The 10,464-nt window shown below is 42.5% G+C and overlaps 1 protein-coding gene across 3 annotated transcripts in view; it reads right to left on the reverse strand.

The window, feature by feature from the left end:
* The window catches only part of LMO4 (LIM domain only 4), a 41,991-nt gene extending 32,192 nt beyond the window's left edge, over positions 1-9,799 (reverse strand). For 2 of the 3 annotated variants that reach the window (XM_032446135.1, XM_032446134.1), the window contains exon 1: positions 6,812-9,799. The gene's annotated coding sequence lies outside the window, so the exon portion shown is untranslated. Of the gene's footprint in view, positions 1-2,478; positions 2,626-6,811 lie in introns of those variants that run through there. The other variant, XM_032446133.1, reaches the window with a different exon arrangement.
* Positions 9,800-10,464: the final 665 nt, after the last annotated feature.

Consider the following 10,464-nt stretch of genomic DNA (forward strand, 5'->3'; position numbering starts at 1 on the left):
TCTGTGACAATATTCAACAATTCCAACCAAAATTCTGATGCAACTTCTGGATATTGATGGCTGAGTCCTTGGATGTAACTACTGCTGTGTTTTTACCGACAGAGAAACCAACTTTCTGGAATGACAAAGAGAACTTCCTAAGGTCAAACAGCGAGTCAGTGGCAAAGAGAAAAGCAGTCTAGTTCTCCTCAGTCTTACTCTCAATCAACCATACTATTAGATTGTACAACCATGAAACACAGTCTCTTCCTTCTGAAAAAGGTAGGTTTTGTGAGGAAAATAACCAGCTCCACCTGTCTGTCCAGCTAGCATTAGCAGTAGTGGAAATTTCATTCAGTAGAAAAAATGCAGATGTAGCAACTGTGGAACAAAAGCACCCAAACTCATGTGCATATCAGACATTGCCGGAGTGCTTTCAACAGCTGCAACTACTACACACTTTCAGTAAGCAACTTCAACTCATCAGGACTAACTCCAGTGGAGACAGCAAGGCCCAGACTACTTAGTTGTAAATAAAGCCCTTGTACGTTACATGGGGCAAGGAGACATGAGGTTGGGGCCCTGCAGACTTGTACCAGCCCTGAGTTAAAGTTGGGCATGCCAGAATGGCAGCCCCACCACCCTCCCATCGTGTCACAAGTGGAAGGAGCTGCGAGAACGTGCACACGTGCGAGTGTTTAAATACTCATCGTTGGGGACTACAATAGACATTTAGCCTTGGGATGTTTTCTCCGCTGTACTGCAGAAAAGCAATAAAAATATGTGCTACTCTGCAGGCGCTTTCTCTGCTTAACCAGCCCCTTTATTATTATCTTAGCTTCTCTCTTTCTGCAAACAAGTCCAATGGCAGATCTGGTCTCAGGGCCGGGGCTGTCAACGCACACCGTTCTTGTCTGACTCTGTTGTGGTGTGCTCAGGACAAGGGTCCCTGCCTGCAGGCCCACATGAAGCAGGCTCCCGTTGGCCCACACGTTCATGGACATCACCCTCTAGGCTGGTGCAATCTGCCCGCTGCCCACAGACAACCCCACAGCCTGCACGATGCAGGGAGTGCACAGGACAAGAAGGGTTTGAGAAGTGCCACATCTCTGTGAGAAACCAGAGGGAGGAAGCTTGGAAAGCCTGGCCTTTGTCTTTTCCAGAATTAAGACTTTGATTAGCTGCTGGCACAATACCAAAGCTCCATCTGAAATGCTTTAGATAACCCATCTGTGCTTGGTTTGGGAGTCTGGAGAAGCGTGCCACAGCCCATTCCTCACCAGCGCCGGCAGAAAAAAAGGGGAGGATGGAAGGATGGAACTCACTGACACTCCTGTGCCACTACATGGAGCCCACGAAGGCCTGGGCTGGGCACTGGCAGCCTCCAGTGCCTCCTGTTCTGCAGCACCAGAGCCAGCCCTGCACCCAGAGACTCTCCATGCCCCAAACCCCACAGTCCTCCACCAGTCCCCGCACCTCGTGATAAATTCCATCATTATTCAGCCCTTACTACTAACACCGAAATTCATCACTCAAAGCAAATTAGCCGAGATTCATTAGAATAAGACATCTAGTAGGCACATGTACTTTATTAGCCTCTTACACCAATAGTTTTAATTAGGTACATATTTCACAGCTCTAGAGCTACTCGAGTGAAGGGCTGCTTTTATCTCTTTTATTTACAGTAACAAGCTATCAAACAAATACCACCATAATTAAACTCAGATGCAACAACAACAACAAAAAACCCTGATTTTTTTAAAATGTTTACAATTGTTATTAACAGCGACCTGCTCAGACCTCGCTGTTTGTACGCTGGGCTGCCTCGGGAAGGAGCGCGGCTCCCTGGGCCGGGCAGTGCCATTGCGGCAGCGCTGCCTCCATGTCACCTTCAGGTAACGGGCATCGCTCCGCAGCGGAGGTGGCGGTGATGAGAAAAGTGATTAAAATCCAGAACATTTCTAAATTATTAATGAGGAATTTAAATGATGTTATAAAAGAGGGAAATACAGGCGAAAATGTTACACATTCATGGAATTTTTTACTCATGCATAATAATCAGTTGAAAACACTTCGGCTATAATACCTCCCAAATTACAGGGCGGGGGGTGGAGGGGGGGGTGGCGATGTGTTTCCACTCTGCGATCAAGGGTGCCACCTCCCGGGCAACCCGGCGAAGCGCGCCTGCTGCCGCCAGGCTCAGGGCTGCCGGGGCCGGCGAGGTGCAGAGCGGGGTTCGGCGGCTGCATAGAGCACGACGTTCGCATGCAATCAACCACCTCCCTGCTAACTTCTGCGTGCACTTTCCTCCTCTCTCCCACACAACCTGCATCAATTCAGAGCAGCGCCCGCAGTTGGCAGCCTGAGAACAAAAGGGTTCCCCAAACCCCAAACCCTACCCAAAGCAGTGTGTACCTTATGCAGCGATATTTGTGTGTGTTTACTTATGCAGGCCCATCTGGAAAGACTTCCCCATCTTTGTGTCTCTGAGCTCCTCACCTGAGTGCTGCTTGTGGGCTCCATGAGGCCAGAAAACACTCACAGGTCTCATCTTTAAAGATGTGCTTAGAGCTGTGCATAATGGGCAGGCACTGTGTCACCCACCATAGACTCCATCCTTTCCCTCTCCTCCTGTGGTGCAGAGAAGGAACCTGTGAGCCAAGGAAAGCAGCGGGGTGACTGGAGTGCAGCCTTACCACAGAGCCCTGAGACCCAGGCATCCCTCTGGCTGAACTCCCTAAGGAGATCCCACACTCCCCTGTGCCCTTCAGTTTGAGCTTGGTAGATCTGCAAAGCAGAGAGCCACCGTCTGATTACAGTTGCAGCAAATAAGGCAAGAACAATCCCAGGCCACTCTGGTCTGTAAGGGCTATACAAATGCTCCAAGTCCCGCTGAATGCTAACTGGCAGCTAGCACCAATTACTGGGTAATGGGCACTCCACATGACCCGTCACTTAATAAGTAGATAGACACAGTCTGCACTCACTTTTGGAGCTCAGTTGTCTCTGGTTGTAACACCAGCTGAATGCTTTGCAGTGTGCTGGCCTCTAAAGCTCAGATCGTTATAGCAAGGCTCAACCAAAAGAAACTGCCACACTCTTCTCAATTGGAGAAGATGAAATAAAGGCTCTTGGACACGGTTTCCACCTAGGAGCCTGCCAGAGTCTAATAACCGCAACATGCTGTGATTCTAAAGTAAGTGTGTCATGGAGAGATACCCCGGCTAATTCTCAGGGAAGTAAATTTGCCTCAGCTAAAGTCTTTGTTAACACAGTGTTATTTCTTCTACAGCTCTGGCTGCTTCTGGTCCCTTTCTCCATAGCACAGAGCACAATCGCTATCACGAGTCACAGCTGGCAGCCATGGTTCCTCTGGACAAAGCAGAGACACTCATATCAGAAACAAAAACTTGTCCTCTTTTTTTTCCTTCTTTGCTGCACTATTTAAAAACAAAAAAAAAAAAAAAAAAAATGAAGAACTGAATTTTGAGCAGTGTGGTTCCTCCACCCTCACTGTCACAGAAAAACCCATTCCCTGTCTTTGGCCATTCAAAGGCATGAGCAGGGTTTTCCTGAATGCTCTCAAGTCCCATGTTTTCTCCAACATATCTTCAAATGAATATAATGAGCAGAATATAACAGAGAACATCCCTGTGGGATCACGGGGCAAAAGGAAGTTATTGCCAAATAATCCCAAAGCATCCTGAGATAGTTTTCACAAAGAAAGCAGCAGAGACTCCTAAAACACTGTTCCCATACCTCCTTATTAAGAACGTGACACCGTAACTTTCATGGCTAACACTATGAAAGGCTGCGGAACTGTTCAAAGGAACTTTGGGAGGTTTATTTTTCTCTTTGAAAAACAGAAGTTATCACTGAAGGCCTTGCAAAGAGTGTGAAACTTTCAGAACATTAAGCCTCTGCAGGCAACCATTACATGCAAAGTACCGTCCCCAGTTAATATCCTTTAGCTGTTTTCTATTTTTGACACAGAGGAGGGCCTTAGTAACCAGGTAGTTAGCGTCAGATGAATACTTAATGCAACAGCTGCATAAACGCAATACCACAACTGAGATTTTTACATGCACACAAACCAGTGAATTCAAAGGTTTCTGCAGTAGCCATGATTTGTACCCCACGATTTACAGACTATCTGACAGTATTACAGATGAGGAAACATCCCTGTGTGTGCCAGAACAGAGAAACCAGCCACTGTACTGAAGGGCAACAGAAGTTTTAGGTGCCTCAGAAGGCACATTAAATTCCAATTTTATGGGTTTATGAACATATATTAACCTGACATGACCTTCTTTATCTGAAACACTTCTAATGGTGTATATATATGTGCAGTACAGTGAACTGATAGCTGTTCCATACTCCTTCACCTTCATGTATTTTGACTCTGTATCTTGACATCCATCCATTAAATGTATTTACCAGGACCGAATTCCCTTTAAAATGACTTATAATGCATTGCATGTAGGAGGTGGTAAGAGAACCCACAGACTGCACTAGTTCATTGTGTGAAATAGGCAGTAAGTACAGATGTGGAACTCCATATTCATGCCTCAGCACGGCTATCTCTTCAGTTTCACACCTGCAGGTATTTATATGATCACACACTAAAATAAACACAGCACGTGTGGGTGTGTAGAGCTGCACCTGTACTTATAATGAGACACTCAAAGAAATCCACTAAGTTTTGCAGCAATCCCATCTGACAAAAACATTCTGTACATTTTGTCTTGCATGTTCAGTAGGCTTATCCCAGTGAATCTTTCTGAGCACGGGGTTGGTCTGTCCTATGTACCATCTTCTTCCCCTGTCCCAGAAGGAAAGCCTCCTACTTTGTTACTTTCTCACAGCTTTTCTAAAGAGCAAATCCTGTGAAACACCTTCCTGCAAGACATCTGCTGAGCTTTTAGCTGATGGAACTCAAACTGGACACAGAAAGCGATTTGCACACCCTCTTGGTCTGCTTATTTACCTGCTTCATAAACATCATGTTCATTTCCCTGTAAGGCAGCTGTTGACTGGTGAGTCCTGCTCTGGCACAGGAATGTTACACGTCTTGGGATTGGTTTGGAGAGCTGTCCTTTCAGTCAGTGAAAAGACATGAACATAAAGTTTCATGGTGTAAGTACAGTGTAAAGCCTAGTATCTAGTATATTAAAAACTCTATTACAGCAACTGAAGAGCACAATGAACACAGATGTTATTTTCCCTGTCCTTTCAGCAGAAGAACACTGGCCAAAGTATCTGAGTAAATTACCCAACTAAGCATCAAATGTAAGATTAAATGTTGAGTTTTCCTACTTACTCAGAATTTCAAGCTGTAAAGTTATTTGAAGCTTTGCAAAACTGAACAATTGCCTGCCAGGATAGGTAGGAATCTCTTCGCTGGTGGTAACTAAGAGTATAAGAAAATTAAACCGTTATTGCTATGCTGAAGTGCTGTAACCACTGGACTTTGAACTAGAAACATTTTGAATTCTGTGTTGTAATTCAATCCTACCATAAAGACATGAAGTCTGCATAACTGCACACATCTTAAAGAAACTGAAATAGTAGGAAGTATATTACTCTTTCACACTTTACAACCAAACTCAGCTTTTCTTAATAACTACTGTAGAAAGTACTGCCTAGTGTTTAGGCCAAGGGACTGCGAGTAGAAAAACAAATTCCTGTCTAATTTTCACCAGTAACTGGCTAATCACTCAAACATTCCATGCCCTACTTAACACATACATATCACAGGTATTATAACATGAACCTGCTTATTAAAGCTTGACTTACTAACGCTTGGAAAATACTTTGAAATCTTTAGAGAAAAGACTTCATGTAAGAATAACATTGTCACCTGGAACTCCTTTAGTTTGTCAGCCAACACTCAGAAAGCCTCTTGGAACTTCAGGTTCACTGTACATTAAGAGGTTAATGGTATCTCAAAATCTTTCCTATCCTCCTGAAGAGAGGTGCTCACTTCTCCCAGCCACAGAATTTGTTTCCCCTTCCCTCTTTACAGATGCCTTGGTAAAAAAGAAATTAGTTTCCTGACATCTACTGCATTTGTTGTGCTGACATCACAGAGTCAACAAGAACAAGTATTTATACTTCTATTATGCCTTCATTGAACTGAACAAGGTGTTCAACAGGACATTTTAATTATAATCCCACTTCTAGCAGCATGAGTAAAGGTGTTTAAAAAACACAATCAAGCATGAAATGGAACAGTAAACATGCCATTTCAATTACAAAATTATGTATAAGCACATCCTTACACAGCACAACATTTGAAGACTCTGAAATGCTAAAATCCTACCTGAAGCCCTGAGAGGTTTTGTGCACTGTGTCATGCTCAGAGACAGATGTGACTCACCAGAACCTCCAGGAAATCTGTGGCCTTCAGGAAAACATTCAGCCAGCTGTGATAGGGGATATAGTAGAAAGGCCTGAACACCTCACTGTCTAAGGTGAAAGCTTTTCTTTTCTGCACTTGATACCACTGGGCACTCCAGGAGCAGCTAGTAACATGGTGAATACTCTTGCCAAAGCATAACCAAACCATAGCAGCCTGTCCTCTGCAGTTCCCAGGGAGACAAGAGTTTCCCAACACAGCCCCAGAGAGGTGGAAACTGGAACTCACTTTTCTGCCATGCAAATTAGACTTGAACTAATGCTGAGTGCATTAAGCTCCCAAAGACATTTGGAGATCATAACATAAAATCTGGTGCTATCTTGTGATCTAGATTATTATCTTTTCCACAAACAGTTCAGTTCTGTTTAATAGACTATGCAATTGTCCATGGTATTATCTTCCAGAATATCTTACCTGGAAATTACTCTGTTAATCTGACTTGAAAGTAATAACATCCTCAGGAATTTCACAGTCACTGAGATGAATCTGTAAATACAGCAAATAACTAGTTTGTAGGAAAGTATTTAGTAATCTCACAAATAAACATGCAAAAACATTCAACTGACAAGAAACTACACTGGTGTCTGTAAGTATTAAATAATACTGAGAGCATTAAAAGTTTGCTATCCCTCTGAAATGCAATTTCTTACTCTCTCACTAAGCTCTCAGAGTTGAAGGAAAAAAACAGCATATTTTTTCCATTTCTGGAAAAACCCGTCTTTCTCAAAATGCCAGACCACCTCATTAGTGGAAGCCTTGGTTAGCTTATAGATAGCTGGCAGAGGTGTTTTGTTGTGCTTGTTTCCACTTCATTTTTTCCCCCCACCATTATGAGTAAGTAGAAGTAAAAGCACAGTTTTCATTGCCTGTAATGGGAGCAGAATGTGCTTTTATTTCATAGTCATTTTCCATTCTTCTCCTGGCAGTACCTGGAAAATCACGTGAAGAGAGATGCGACTGTGAGGTAACTTGGTGGTGAAGGCTCCAGAAGCCAACACTAAATGCAGATAACATATTTTTGACTAACAGTGCACATTTACAGCCTCTGACCAGAAATTAAAGAGTACTGTTATATGGAGAAGTCATTAACTGATATTTAAAGCTGGGAAATAGAGGAAGTATGAGGAAACCGAAAATGTAAGGCCTATATTTAACATCTCTTAACTTCAAACTGACCAACTAATGGGGCAAAGCCTTGAAGTTCATTTATAGTGGAAGAAATGAACATGAGACCTACGTGATTAATGCATCTTCTCCTTGAATGTAAGGCTTACGTTAGAAGAAAGCCATGCTGCTTTTGCAGTGTTTCAGAACTGCTGAAGCCAGATCATGTCCTCTCCAGATTCTGGATTAACCAAGGTTCAGACTATACAGCAGAACAGGTCCACAAAAACTTCAAGGCTTTTTTACCAACAGATTTAACTTGTGTCATGGTTAGAAACAGAGTTCATAACTAGTTAGGCTTGAATAGTTATCACAGGTAATGATGCATGGGAAGGAAAACATGCAGTGCTGGGAACATAATTTTCAGGGTCAACTTCAGAAAGCCATACAGTTTTATCTATAGAATCAGCAGAGAAGCAAGCATGCAGCCTGGCATATAAAGGTCATATTGAAGCCACTCTTCAGACATCTCCCTAGCTGGGTGTTGCTGAGCCTGGAGCTGAGCTGTGGCTTCTGCAGCCACCGGCAGGAATAGGGTGCTCTGCCTCCAGGCGGGGCCCACACAACTCTGGCAGATGCCAAGGGAGCAGAAGGCATTGACACCAGCACAAGGGTCCTCAAGATCTTCCAAGAACGAAGGCAGAGAGAGTAAAATAGAAGTAGCTGAGAGATGATACAGCTGCTTTGCAGAGTACAGCCACAACAGGAGCTGTAATCAGAGAGAAAACAGCGTGCCTGTCTGAAATGCTATTTCTGCTTTATTGTGTAAATACAGGAACTATGACTTCATGTCTCACACTTCAAGAGACATACTCTCAGGCTTGTTTTCTTCCATATCTGAGCTCTAAGACATGCAAAATGTGTCTCTGTATTTCAGTTCTGGCTGGAGGTTAATCTCTAGAAACAAGTAATGTAACATTTCCATCTATCTTTTCTATTCTTTTGGCGGTTTTAATTACACTAATATACTATGACACTTTAAACAAGACACATCTCAGCTTATGGCCTGCTCTGCAATGGTTCAGCTGCTGTGTGTGCTCCAGCACATTTTGCTCAGACAGGCTGCTGCAGGCTGGGGGTGCAGAATAGTGCCCTTCTGTCATGAGAGATTTCATTGCACTGATCATTGTGTATTTGACAGACTCTTTGTCAATGTCAAGTGTCTTTTGTGGTTAAGCCCAGTAAAGCTAAAACAAAAGGTCTCCTAGATATTAGATATATAGTGACATTACTGAATTCACTCGGAGGCAGTAATTTTTTGTCAGCCTCTGAAAAGAAAAATGGAGCTAATGGGAAAACAAAAGGAAGATGCTGGCATGTCTTTTTAGCTATTTTTGTTTATGTCAGACAGTGTGATTGACATCTGGCCCAGAACACCCTTTCAACCACCGAGGCTGATGTCATGAAACAGAACAAAGAGAAACTGCCAGGCAAGAAAACACTAATGGCTCAGAAAGCACTTTTTTGGGTTTATTTTCTTTTAAGTGTTTCATTTTCAGTAATCAGTATCACTGCACAAAAGTGCACTCATAGGCACCCCCTCTTACTATTTGGACTTCTAAGTTTCCTTTGTGTTTGCTTTCTTCCTTCTTGCCTGAATGGCACCACAGTTCTGGTTTGGTTGGTTGACAGTCTGTCATAACAGTGATGTTTGAGGTTAGTGAAAACTGACATGAAAAATACAATCCACTGGCCTTTAACTGAAATAGCAGCTCTGTTTTTTTGTGGAGTTGGCAGGCAGCATTTTTAAACCCCTTTCACGGTGAAGGCAGTTACAACATGTTTTTCTCTGTATCAAGCAGTTCCATCATGAAGTGCATTATCTACATCTGTTGTCATATCAGGATACTGCCTTTGAAGAGCAGTTTACTGTTTCTTGTGAGATCACTTCTGCTGAAGCACCCTAAGAGGGTTAAGGAAATTTCATGGTCATTCTCCATTGCCAGGCCCATTACAACGCTTTAACATTTATTTAAGAGAGTTTTAGAAGTGTCAGTGACCAGAACAGCTCCTGCAGACACACAACACCACAGAGACTTCTGCATTTGCTCGCCACTTTGTCAAAATAGGAAGAATCCCAGTGTCCCTCTAATATTGTCTAGAGTCATTATATACATTATAAGCATAATGTTCGCATTCTGCAAGTGCTGTAGATTTTGATGTACTTAGTCAGCGTTATGTGCTAGCAGGAGGAAATTATTCTCTAAATTTTTAACTTTGTCTTGAAAGTATGATGCTAAACATAAACCAAATGACTACGAAAAAAAAAAAAAAGCAACAATAAAACATAAAAGAAAGCTTTTGGCAAGACAAGAGCAGGACATTTTATCAGCTATTTAGGTACAGTTACATTCTGAAATCATTGGAGAATTCTTAACAAAAGAGATCTTAATCACTTTAAAAGATTCCAAGGAATTTGGCCTTTGAATGCATCAGGTGTGCTGCAGCTAAATATCCCTGCACCTTTTTAATAGGGTTTACTCCAGTATTTAATGCAGAGCTATATTCTCCTCTAGAAGCACACACTTAACTCCCCCCAGCACTAATAACAGATATGTTCACACATCGAGTGGAGAATTTTCTCTCTGTCTTTGCACAGTGTTCTAAAAAGAACTTTGAAGAAATTGAGAAAAACAGAAAGAGAAGTATATTAATTTTAAGGAGATGAAAGCACCACATGTCATTCCTAAATTTCATGGAAAATGCTCCGTTAGTAACAAAGATGAGCAGAAAATTTCAAAATCATTTTGAGCAGCATTAAAATCAGTCCTCCCTGATTTTCTGTTTTCCCCTTCTTTTCAAAGCACATACATTAAACTCATTTTATGCTTATAATGTATATAATGATTCCAGACAACATGAGAAGGACATTGGGATTCTTCCTATTTCGACGTATAAAGTGG

This window comes from Coturnix japonica, chromosome 8 (genome assembly GCF_001577835.2).
Source record: "Coturnix japonica isolate 7356 chromosome 8, Coturnix japonica 2.1, whole genome shotgun sequence".
Taxonomy (NCBI): Eukaryota; Metazoa; Chordata; class Aves; order Galliformes; family Phasianidae; genus Coturnix; species Coturnix japonica.